Here is a 13,067-nt window from a genome sequence, read left to right as displayed (position 1 = left end):
CATCATCCTACCCCGAATCGACTCGGGTCACGGAGAACAAGACCGGTGTCTCATCCGGCCAGCTCCGCCGGAGGGGCAATGATGGCGCTCCACAAGCTCTATGACGACGGCGGCCCCCAGCTCTCTTACGGAAGCAGGACGACGTCAGCAGGGACTCGACCGCTCCAACAGCTGTCCCTCCACCAGGCTCCGCCGCACCTCCGACAGCCACGACATCACGCCAGCAGGGTGCCCAGATCTCTCCGGCTGCCACATTGGCATGTACCTAGGGCGCTAGCTCTCCCTCCGCTAGACACGTAGCACTCTGCTACACCCCCCATTGTACACCTGGATCCTCTCCTTACGACTATAAAAGGAAGGACCAGGGCCTTCTCAGAGGAGGTTGGCCGCGCGGGACCGAGGACGGGACAGGCGCTCTCTTGGGGCCGCTCGCTTCCCTCACCCGCGTGGACGCTTGTAACCCCCCTACTGCAAGCGCACCTGACCTGGGCGCGGGACGAACACGAAGGCCGCGGGACTTCCACCTCTCTCACGCTCGACTCCGGCCACCTCGCCTCTCCCCCCTTCGCGCTCGCCCACGCGCTCGACCCATCTGGGCTGGGGCACGCAGCACACTCACTCGTCGGCTTAGGGACCCCCCTGTCTCGAAACGCCGACAGTTGGCGCGCCAGGTAGGGGCCTGCTGCGTGCTGACGAACAGCTCCCCGTCAAGCTCCAGATGGGCAGTCTCCAGCAACCTCTCCGGCCCGGGACGGTGCTTCGTTTCGGGACTCTTGAGTTCATGTCCTTCGACGGCAGCTACGACATGATACTTCTTCCACCGCCGCGCGACTACGACAATGGCGGCCGACAACCCGCCCGCCGGCGGCGGAATCGACGACGTCTTCCCCGCGTGGTGGAAGAGCAACATTCGGGCTCGCTCCGTTCTCTCCCCCGCCAACGGAGGAGGAGGCGGGGCCGTCAAGGCCAGGCGGGAGGCCGCGCTTCATCGCCCGTCGAGCGAATCGATGCCCCCGACGCCCCGACGGAAGGCACGCCGGGCGTCGACCTCGCGTTCAAGACGGAGGCAAGCGCCGTCCCCCCGCGGCACGCTGACCCTGAGCAAGAAGACGACGCCGGCGCGCTCGCGGAAAGCCTGCAGGACGTCGCCCTCGAACCAGAGATGACGGTGCAACCAGTCCCGATGTGACTACGTCGCTCCTCGTCGACCAAAAGGTACCGACTAACTCCCATCTTGCGTCATTTCGACTCGGCCTCAACCCGCCAAACGACCTCGTTTTGGCGGGCGCTCTCATTGAGGCGAGTGCAACCCCACTGAGGTTCCGTATGCGGTCGCCTTGGGACCGACTGACGGACGTCTCGACCTACGGGCCCCCTGGGTCCGAGGAAGATGACGATCCCAGCATCGGTTGGGATTTCTCCGGACTTGGCAACCCCAGTGCCGTGCGGGACTTCATGACCGCATGTGACTACTGCCTATCCGACTGTTCCGATGGAAGTCGCAGCCTTGGCGACGAGAGCTGCGGCCCAAGCCGCGAATGTTTCCACATCGAGCTAGGGGATCCCACCGAAGGCAACCATCTTGGCATGCCGGAGGATGGTGATCTCCCTAGGCCGGTGCCTCGCGCCGACATCCCACGGGAGCTAGCTGTGGTCCCCGCTCCGGCGGGGGGTTACGACCCACAACTCGAGCAAGTCCGCGAGGCGCAGGCCAGGCTCAACGAGGGAACAGGAGCGCTTGAGCCGATCCGTCGGGACGTCGGACAGGCATGGGTGGGCCAACCCCTGGCCGGAGAAATACGTCACCTGCCCCAAGGTCTCCAGCACCGCGTCGCCAACGATGTCAGGATCAGGCCGCCGCCCGCATCCAGCGGGGTTGGTCAGAACCTGGCAACCGCAGCAATGCTCATCCGTGCGATGCCGGAGCCGTCAACCACCGAGGGTCGGCGAATCCAGGGAGAACTCAAGAATCTCCTGGAAGGCGCTGCGGCCCGGCGGGCTGAGAGCACTGCATCCCGAAGGCAAGGATATCCCTCGGAACCTCATGCCGCGACTTCCCGATTCATGCGGGAAGCCTCGGTCTACACCGGGCGCACGCGCAACACCGCGCCTGCGGCCCCGGACCACCTCGGCAACGAGCACCATCGACGCGACCGTCGGGCTCACCTCGACGAAAGAGTGCGCCGAGGCTACCACCCCAGGCGTGGGGGGCGCTACGACAGCGGGGAGGATCGGAGTCCCTCGCCCGAGCCACCCGGTCCGCAGGCCTTCAGTCGGGCCATCCGACGGGCGCCATTCCCGACCCGGTTCCGACCCCCGACTACTATCACGAAGTACTCGGGGGAAACGAGACCGGAACTGTGGCTCGCGGACTACCGCCTTGCCTGCCAACTGGGTGGAACGGACGACGACAACCTCATCATTCGTAACCTCCCCCTGTTCCTCTCCGACACTGCTCGCGCCTGGTTGGAGCACCTGCCTCCGGGGCAGATCTCCAATTGGGACGATTTGGTCCAAGCCTTCGCTGGCAATTTCCAGGGCACATACGTGCGCCCCGGGAATTCCTGGGACCTTCGAAGCTACCGGCAACAGCCGGGGGAGTCGCTCCGGGACTACATCCGGCGATTCTCGAAGCAGCGCACCGAGCTGCCCAACATCACCGACTCGGATGTCATCGGCGCGTTCCTCGCCGGCACCACTTGCCGCGACCTGGTGAGCAAGCTGGGTCGCAAAACCCCCACCAGGGCGAGCGAGCTGATGGACATCGCCACCAAGTTCGCCTCTGGCCAGGAGGCGGTCGAGGCTATCTTCCGAAAGGACAAGCAGCCCCAGGGCCGCCCATCGGAAGAAGCTCCCGAGGCGTCTGCTCCGCGCGGCGCCAAGAAGAAAGGCAAGAAGAAGTCGCAATCGAAACGCGACGCCGCTGACGCGGACCTTGTCGCCGCCGCCGAGTATAAGAACCCTCGGAAGCCCCCCGGAGGTGCAAACCTCTTCGACAAGATGCTCAAGGAGCCGTGCCCCTACCATCAGGGGCCCGTCAAGCACACCCTCGAGGAGTGCGTTATGCTTCGGCGTCATTTCCACAGGGCCAGGCCACCCGCCGAGGGTGGCAGGGCCCGCGACGACGACAAGAACGAAGATCACCCAGCAGGAGAGTTCCCCGAGGTCCGCGACTGCTTCATGATCTGTGGAGGGCATGCGGCGAATACCTCGGCTCGGCACCGCAAGCAAGAGCGCCGGGAGGTCTGCTCGGTGAAGGTGGCGGCGCCAGTCTACCTAGACTGGTCCGACAAGCCCATCACTTTCGACCGGGCCGACCACCCCGACCATGTGCCGAGCCCGGGGAAATACCCGCTCGTCGTCGACCCCGTTGTCGGCGATGTCAGGCTCACCAAGGTCCTGATGGACGGGGGCAGCTGCCTCAACATCATCTACGCCGAGACCCTCAAGCTCCTGCGCGTCGATCCGTCCTCTGTCCGAGCAGGCGTTGCGCCCTTCCACGGGATCATCCCTGGGAAGCGCGTCCAGCCCCTCGGGCGACTCGACCTCCCAGTCTGCTTCGGGACATCCTCCAACTTCCGAAGGGAGACCCTGACGTTCGAAGTGGTCGGGTTCCGAGGAACCTACCACGCCGTGCTAGGGAGGCCATGCTACGCGAAGTTCATGGCCGTCCCCAACTACACCTACCTGAAGCTCAAGATGCCGGGCCCCAACGGGGTCATCACCGTCGGCCCCACGTACAAACACGCGTTCGAATGCGACGTGGAGTGCGTGGAGTACGCCGAGGCCCTCGCCGAGTCCGAGGCCCTCATCGCCGACCTGGAGAACCTCTCCAAGGAGGTGCCAGACGTGAAGCGCCATGCCGGCAACTTCGAGCCAGCGGAGACGGTCAAGGTCGTCCCCCTCGACCCCAGTGGCGACACCACCAAGCAGATCCGGATCGGTTCCGGGCTCGACCCCAAATAGGAAGCAGTGCTCGTCGACTTTCTCCGCGCAAACGCCGACGTCTTTGCGTGGAGTCCCTCGGACATGCCCGGCATACCGAGGGATGTCGCCGAGCACTCGCTGGATATTCGGGCCGGAGCCCGACCCGTCAGGCAGCCTCTGCGCCGATTCGACGAGGAGAAGCGCAGAGTGATTGGCGAAGAGATCCACAAGCTAATGGCAGCAGGGTTCATCAAAGAGGTATTCCATCCCGAATGGCTTGCCAACCCTGTGCTTGTGAGGAAGAAAGGGGGGAAATGGCGGATGTGTGTAGACTACACTGGTCTCAACAAAGCATGTCCGAAGGTTCCCTACCCTCTGCCTCGCATCGACCAAATCGTGGATTCCACTGCTGGGTGCGAAACCCTGTCCTTCCTCGATGCCTACTCAGGGTATCACCAGATCCGGATGAAAGAGTCCGACCAGCTCGCGACTTCTTTCATCACGCCGTTCGACATGTACTGCTATGTCACCATGCCGTTCGGTTTGAGGAATGCGGGCGCGACGTACCAGCGGTGCATGAACCATGTGTTCGGCGAACACATCGGTCGCACAGTCGAGGCCTACGTCGATGACATCGTAGTCAAGACGCGGGAGGCTTCCGACCTCCTCTCCGACCTTGAAGTGACATTCCGGTGTCTCAAGGCGAAAGGAGTCAAGCTTAATCCTGAGAAGTGTGTCTTCGGGGTGCCCCGAGGCATGCTCCTAGGGTTCATCGTCTCCGAGCGAGGCATCGAAGCCAACCCGGAGAAGATTGCGGCCATCACCAGCATGGGACCCATCAAGGACTTAAAAGGGGTACAGAGGGTCATGGGATGTCTCGTGGCCCTGAGCCGCTTCATCTCACGCCTCGGCGAAAGAGGTCTGCCTCTGTACCGCCTCTTAAGGAAGGCCGAATGTTTCGCTTGGACCCCTGAGGCCGAGGAAGCCCTCGGCAACCTGAAGGCGCTCCTTACAAAGGCGCCTGTCTTGGTGCCGCCGGCGGACGGAGAAGCCCTCTTGGTCTACGTCACCGCGACCACTCAGGTGGTTAGCGCCGCGATTGTGGTCGAAAGGCAAGAGGAAGGGCATACATTGCCCGTTCAGAGGCCGGTCTACTTCATCAGCGAAGTGCTGTCCGAGACTAAGATCCGCTACCCACAAGTTCAAAAGCTGCTGTATGCTGTGATCCTGACAAGGCGGAAGCTGCGACACTACTTCGAGTCCCATCCGGTAACTGTGGTGTCATCCTTCCCCCTGGGGGAGATCATCCAGTGCCGAGAGGCCTCGGGCAGGATCGCGAAGTGGGCGGTGGAAATCATGGGCGAAACGATCTCGTTCGCCCCTCGGAAGGCCATCAAGTCCCAAGTGTTGGCGGATTTCGTGGCCGAATGGGTCGACACCCAACTGCCAACGACTCCGATCCAACCGGAGCTCTGGACCATGTTTTTCGACGGGTCGCTGATGAAGACGGGGGCCGGCGCGGGCCTGCTCTTCATCTCGCCCCTCGGAAAGCACTTGCGCTACGTGCTGCGCCTCCACTTCCCGGCGTCCAACAATGTGGCCGAGTACGAAGCTCTGGTCAACGGATTGCGGATCGCCATCGAGCTAGGGGTCAGACGCCTCGACGCTCGCGGTGATTCGCAGCTCGTCATCGACCAAGTCATGAAGAACTCCCACTGCCGCGACCCGAAGATGGAGGCCTACTGCGACGAGGTTCGGCGCCTGGAAGACAAGTTCTTCGGGCTCGAGCTCAACCACATCGCTCGACGCTACAACGAAACCGCAGACGAGCTGGCTAAGATAGCCTCGGGGCGAACGACAGTCCCCCCGGACGTCTTCTCCCGGGATCTGCATCAACCCTCCGTCAAGCTCGACGACACGCCCGAGCCCGAGGTACCCTCGGCTCAGCCCGAGGTACCCTCGGCTCAGCCCGGGGCACCCTCGGCCCAGCCCGAGGTACCCTCGGCCCCCGAGGGCGGGGCACTGAACGTCGAGGAAGGGCAGAGCGGGGCCACACCAGATCAAGATTGGCAGGCCCCGTACCTGCAATATCTCCGTCGAGGAGAGCTACCCCTCGACCAAGTCGAGGCTCGGCGGGTAGCGCGACGCGCCAAGTCATTCGTCTTGCTGGGCGACGAAGAGGAGCTCTACCATCGCAGCCCCTCGGGCATCCTCCAGCGATGCATCTCCATCGCCGAAGGTCGGGAACTGCTGCAAGAAGTACACTCGGGGGCTTGCGGCCACCACGCAGCGCCCCGAGCCCTTGTCGGAAATGCTTTCCGGCAAGGCTTCTACTGGCCAACGGCGGTGGCTGACGCCACTAGAATTGTCCGCACCTGCGAAGGGTGCCAATTCTATGCGAAGCGGACACACCTGCCCGCTCAGGCTCTGCAGACAATACCCATCACCTGGCCCTTCGCTGTATGGGGTCTGGACCTCGTCGGTCCCTTGCAGAAGGCACCCGGGGGCTACACGCACCTGCTGGTCGCCATCGACAAATTCTCCAAGTGGATCGAGGTCCGACCTCTGAACAGCATCAGGTCCGAGCAGGCGGTGGCATTCTTCACCAACATCATCCATCGCTTCGGGGTCCCGAACTCCATCATCACCGACAACGGCACCCAGTTCACCGGCAAAAAATTCTTGGATTTTTGCGAGGATCACCATATCCGGGTGGACTGGGCCGCCGTGGCTCATCCCATGTCGAATGGGCAAGTAGAGCGTGCCAACGGCATGATTCTACAAGGGCTCAAGCCTCGGATCTACAACGACCTCAACAAGTTCGGCAAGCGATGGATGAAGGAACTCCCCTCGGTGGTCTGGAGCCTAAGGACGACGCCGAGTCGTGCCACGGGCTTCACGCCGTTTTTCCTGGTCTACGGGGCTGAAGCTATCTTGCCCACTGACCTGGAATACGGCTCCCCGAGGGCGAGGGCCTACACCGAACAAAGCAACCAAGCTAGCCGAGAGGAATCGCTGGACCAGCTGGAGGAAGCTCGGGACAGGGCCTTACTACACTCGGCGCGGTACCAACAGTCCCTGCGACGCTACCACGCCCGAGGGGTCCGGTCCCGAGAACTCCAGGTGGGCGACCTGGTGCTTCGGCTGCGGCAAGACGCCCGAGGGAGGCACAAGCTCACGCCCCCCTGGGAAGGGCCATTCGTCATCGCCAAAGTTCTGAAGCCCGGAACATACAAGCTGGCCAACAATCAAGGCGAGATCTACGGCAACGCTTGGAACATCAAACAGCTACGTCGCTTCTACCCTTAAGATGTTTTCAAGTTGTTCATATACCTCGCACCTACGCAAAGTTTAGTTGTCAAGGAAGGGTCGGCTTAGCCTCGGCAAAGCCCGACCCTCCCTCGGGGGCTAAAAGGGGGGAGACCCCCTCTGCGTCGAATTTTTCCTCGAAAAAGGATCTCTTTTTAGCTGGATTTCTTTCGTGCTTCTTGACTACTTCGGAAAGCGGATCCTGGAAACGACGAGGTACACGTAAGCAGCCAAGGCTGACCGAGCCGAGGGACTCCTACGCCTCTGGGATACGGATACCTCACTCATCACCTTCTGCGATAAGTAACTTGCGCTCGGATAAAGCGACTCCGTGGACCGAACGAGTCATCACGTTCAGAAGCTCTCCTGCCGAAGCAGTCCTTCAAGCTTTCTCGACTAAGTCGGGGACAGGGCCTCATGGACGGGTGAAAGTACGCGTAAGCGGCAAGGCCGACCGAGCCGAGGGATTCCCACGCCTCTGGGATACGGATACCTCACTCGTCCCTTCCGCGAAAAGCAACTCTCGCTCACACAAACATCCCTGTTACCGACAGAGTCCAGATGCTCGAAACAAGAGGAAAAAAGACGCAGCTTCGCAAGCGCGGCGAGGGTGTGTTCTTCTGGCCTCGGCGGCCGCAGAAAGCACACGCTACAAGATGATCTGATCCTGCAGGCTCGGGTCTTCACGCTGAAGGGAGCCGTAGCACCCTCGGCATCGACGACGTCTTCAGCAAAGCCCGACCCAGCCTCGGGCGGCGCCGCGGCCCAGGGACTCCTCCGGGAATCCGGCCCGAGCAGGCGGCTCAACCGGTTACCCCTGGGGCCTCGGTCAACCGGCTTCCAAGGGCGCCAGCCCGACCCGAGGCCTCGACTGATCGACTTTGGCGTCGGCTCCGCTGACGGACAACATGGCTAGGCTCCGGCCAACCAGGTTCCCATTCTCGAGCCAACTCCGCCTCTGTTCATACTGATATCGCTACCCCTGGCCTCGGTCCACCGAAGGGCAGCCGAGGGGTCTCTTTAACTAAGCTAGAGGAGCCCCAGACGACAAGGCCGAACGGGCCGAGGGATTCCTACGCCTCCGGGATACGGATACCTCACCCGTCACCTTGACACGGGGCAACTCATGCTTGGTAAAGCGGTTCAGATAATCAACAGGCGAGACTTAATGCTCGAAAATGAGGAAAAACACGGCTCCGTGCCGAAATTACATACACGTTCAGGCCTCGACAGCCGCAATGAACGAAGAACACTGGCATACGAGATGCCACTACCAACGGAACTCCGGTTCCCTCCTCCGCAGGTACGAACAACCCCCCTCCGAAGGGGAAGGCCTGCGGAGTAACTGAAGAACGGTGGGCGGCTCGCTGCCGCCCGTTCCAACCGCGACGGCAACCACCCCTGCCCTAGACAGCGAAGCGGCTTAGGCAGCAGCTTTGGGGGAGGTGTCACGGCAGAAGGGCTCCCCCCCGCTGAGGACGAGAACCAGCCATTCAGGCAGGGAGACGGGGACCCAGGGCCCCTAGCGCCCTGCATATCCTGGCATGGCTGGAGGAAGTCTCCGTGGGGCTCAAGGACGCCCTTCACCCCCGGGCGCAGGGGGAAGAAAGGGGCAGCCGACCCACGCGGGGGCGGCCCCCCGACTCGCCTCATCTTCCATCTTGGCCTGGATGACGAAAATCCTTGAGGCCGAGGGAGGAGTAGAGGCCGCGGCCTGGCCCGTTTTCCCCACCGTCGAACTAGAGGTCACCATCTTGGGTGACCGCCGGTGGCGGGGTGTGGCCAGGCTGCGTGATGAAAATCCTTGAAGCCGAACGATGGCTGAGAGGTACCAACTCCCATGGAGTTGCGTTCCTCCAACGAGGAGGCGGAAAGGCGGCGGATACCCCCCATCCGGGGGCTTGGAAGATGGGAAGACACGACGCTTAAGGGAGGAAGAAGACATGGTTGCCTTACGAAAGGAGTCTCCCTCCTTTTAAAGGCAACTCTCCCTACGTGCGCCCCCAGGCGCCGCGGGCTGAGTCTTCTCCAACACGCTCCAAGGCCCTCCCCTGCGACTCGGGGGCTGGGTCCCGCATGTCATGCAAGCCGGCTCAGGGCAGAAGAAGCCAAACCACCGCGCGTGGTGCGCACGACCGTCCAGCGGTTACAAGCGACCCCCCATTTTCGCCCAGACCAACGGGCAGAAGGGGCGGGCAGCCATGCAGGCGGCATGCAACCGCGCCAGGTGGACGCGCTTCTCCAACTTCTGACACGCCAGCTTGGGAACCCAGGCCCACGCGTCGAGCAACCGGCGCGCCAGTTGCTGCATGCAAGCAATCGCACCGCCATTTGTGCCACCATCGCGCCTCTTCGGTTGCGAAGCCTATGCCACGACTCGAGGCGACCCAACAGCGCCAGCCTGGCGCGTCGGTCAAAGCGACCGAAAGTGGGCCGGCAGTAATAGCGGTGACAGGCGGGCGGGCGCAGCGGTCACGTCGTCAGCCAGGCTCACGTCCCATCCTGAGACAGCAAGAGAGCCTCCTCTCACGGCGTGGAGACGGTGCACCCGTGACCCGTTCCTCGAACGGCTCGCGCACGCGTAACGGCCGCCCCGCCAACCACTCGCCCCGTCGCATTAACTCTGCGGCGGGACACGCGGCGCCTCTGGCAGGAGGAGCGCGCGACGCTTCACCTTCGCCGTAATAAACACGTCAGAAAAGGTACGCCACGTCGTCCGATTTCGTATCCTTTTCCGTTTTCCTCTTTCTCTATCTCTTGCAACAGGGACCGGGAAAGGGGGATACCCCGAAAGGGATCCTTCTCCGCGAAGGAACCGGGCTCCGAGCCCCCCATTACTGATCAGGGGTTCGAAGGCTGGCCCCCCGAAGGGTTCAACAGTCGCCTCAGATCGCGTGGGCCCGACACCCACTACTGGTCAGGGGTTCGAAGGCCAGCCCCCCGAAGGGCTCCATGGCCGCCTCAGGCTACTCGGGCTCCGCGCCCATTACTGATCAGGGGTTCGAAGGCTGGCCCCCGAAGGGTTCACAGTCGCCTCAGACACCGAGCGAGGGATGACCAGGGGTACGTTCGATACATAACCAAGGCTCGGGCTGCGCTCCCGAGGTACCCTAGGACATTTCCGAGACCAGCGGGAACGATCTTGTAACGGAATCCCATCGGAGGGAGGCATCGAGCCCTCGGACCCCGTCGCCAGGGGACCAGGTCCGGCAAATCACCCGCAGGTACTTTTGGGCGTGCCTCTGGGCCCCTAGCCGACCCCCAACGAACGGGGCACGGACGTCCACTCGGATTACCCGCTCGCAGCTCACCGGAGACACCATGTTCGGTGCCCATCGAGGGTAACATGGCGCACTCCCCCCTCCTTGCGGAAAGGCGACGTAGGGGCGTATGTAAAAAGTCGAGTCTGTCCCTGATCGTCCTCTCGCCCTGTGCAGAGGCTCGGGGGCTGCTCTCGCAAAAACTGGCTCCGGCCAAATCGTTGACAGCGTCAACATACCAGCCCGAGAGCTTGGGCCCCGACCGTGCACCCGGGCTACGGCCAGTTCGCATGAGGGAACGACCAGACCAGCCGAAGCGTTAAGCGAAGTATGAAGACCTCGAAGGAGTGTAACCACTCCTCCGAGGCCTCGGGGGCTACACCCGGCGGGTGCGCTCGCGCGCACCCACCGGAACGAAATGCAACCGAGAAAGGCTGGTCCCCTTGCAAAAAAGTGCGACAAAAGCCTCCAAGCGAGTGCTGACACTCCCTTCGAGGCTCGGGGGCTACTGTCGGGGACCATAATTAGGGGTACCCTCAAGACGCCTAATTCTCAGCTGGTAACCCCCATCAGCATAAAGCTGCAAAGGCCTGATGGGTACGATTAAGTCAGGGATCAGTCCACACGAGTGACTCGATCACGCTTCACCCGAGCCTAGCCTCGGCCAAAGGCAGCCGACCTCGAGAGACTTCCGTCTCGCCCGAGGCCCCCTTTTTATGGCGGACACATCACCGGCTCGCCCGAGGCCTTGGCTTCGCTCAGAAGCAACCTTGACTAAATCGCCACACCGACTGACCAAATTGCAGGGGCATTAAACGCAAAGGTGGCCTGACACCTCTATCCTGACACGCGCCCCCGGCAGAGCCGAAGTGACCGCCGTCACTCCACCGCTCCACTAGCCAGTCTGACAGAAGGACAGCGCCGCCTGCGCCACTCCGACTGCAGTGCCACTCGACAGGGTGAGTCTGACAGGCAGTCAGGCCTTGCCAAAGGCGCCGCGGCGAACTCCGCTCCGCCCGACCCCAGGGCTCGGACTCGGGCTAAGACCCGGAAGACGGCGAACTCCGCTCCGCCCGACCCCAGGGCTCGGACTCGGGCTAAGACCCGGAAGACGGCGAACTCCGCTCCGCCCGACCCCAGGGCTCGGACTCGGGCTAAGACCCGGAAGACGGCGAACTCCGCTCCGCCCGACCCCAGGGCTCGGACTCGGGCTAAGACCCGGAAGACGGCGAACTCCGCTCCGCCCGACCCCAGGGCTCGGACTCGGGCTAACACCCGGAAGACGACGAAACTCCGCTTCGCCCGACCCCAGGGCTCGGACTCCGCCCTGGCCTCGGCCGAACGACTTCCGCCTCGCCCGACCCCTTGGCTCGGGCTCGGCCACGGCAACGAAAGGCAAACTCAACCTCGGCTTCGGAGGAACCCCCACGTCGCCCTGCCTAGGGCACAGACCGCCACGTCAACAGGAGGCGCCATCATCATCCTACCCCGAATCGACTCGGGTCACGGAGAACAAGACCGGTGTCTCATCCGGCCAGCTCCGCCGGAGGGGCAATGATGGCGCTCCACAAGCTCTATGACGACGGCGGCCTCCAGCTCTCTTACGGAAGCAGGACGACGTCAGCAGGGACTCGACCGCTCCAACAGCTGTCCCTCCACCAGGCTCCGCCGCACCTCCGACAGCCACGACATCACGCCAGCAGGGTGCCCAGATCTCTCCGGCTGCCACATTGGCATGTACCTAGGGCGCTAGCTCTCCCTCCGCTAGACACGTAGCACTCTGCTACACCCCCATTGTACACCTGGATCCTCTCCTTACGACTATAAAAGGAAGGACCAGGGCCTTCTCAGAGGAGGTTGGCCGCGCGGGACCGAGGACGGGACAGGCGCTCTCTTGGGGCCGCTCGCTTCCCTCACCCGCGTGGACGCTTGTAACCCCCCTACTGCAAGCGCACCTGACCTGGGCGCGGGACGAACACGAAGGCCGCGGGACTTCCACCTCTCTCACGCTCGACTCCGGCCACCTCGCCTCTCCCCCCTTCGCGCTCGCCCACGCGCTCGACCCATCTGGGCTGGGGCACGCAGCACACTCACTCGTCGGCTTAGGGACCCCCCTGTCTCGAAACGCCGACAGAGATAGAAAAATGAATTTGTTTTGCGAAATCAAACCTAGTGGTAGCAAAATGATTCAAATATGTCAAATCCTGTGGCAATTCAATTGGTTTTGAGTTTGACATCAATTTGCACATTTTGGCTCATATTTTGATATGTTAGTGCGATTTGAGTTGTGAAAGGGAAGTAGTGTTTAACCTTTTCCTATAAATAATTTTGATAGTTGAAAGCCCAACACAAATAAATGGACTAGATTATATATTCCACAGGTGCATAAAGGTTCAACACAAACCAATAAAAATATCAAGTTAGGGTTCAAAAGCAAAGGAGCAAAAGAACCGAAGTGTGCCCTGGTCTGGCGCACCGGACTGTCCGGTGTGCCACCGGACAGTGTCCGGTGCTCCAGGACCGTACAACTCCGAACTAGCCATCTTCGGGTTTCTCCAGCGCCACTCCGCT

The sequence above is a fragment of the Zea mays genome, chromosome 7, assembly GCF_902167145.1.
Source record: "Zea mays cultivar B73 chromosome 7, Zm-B73-REFERENCE-NAM-5.0, whole genome shotgun sequence".
In the NCBI taxonomy this organism is placed as follows: domain Eukaryota; kingdom Viridiplantae; phylum Streptophyta; class Magnoliopsida; order Poales; family Poaceae; genus Zea; species Zea mays.
This window is presented reverse-complemented; position numbering follows the sequence as displayed.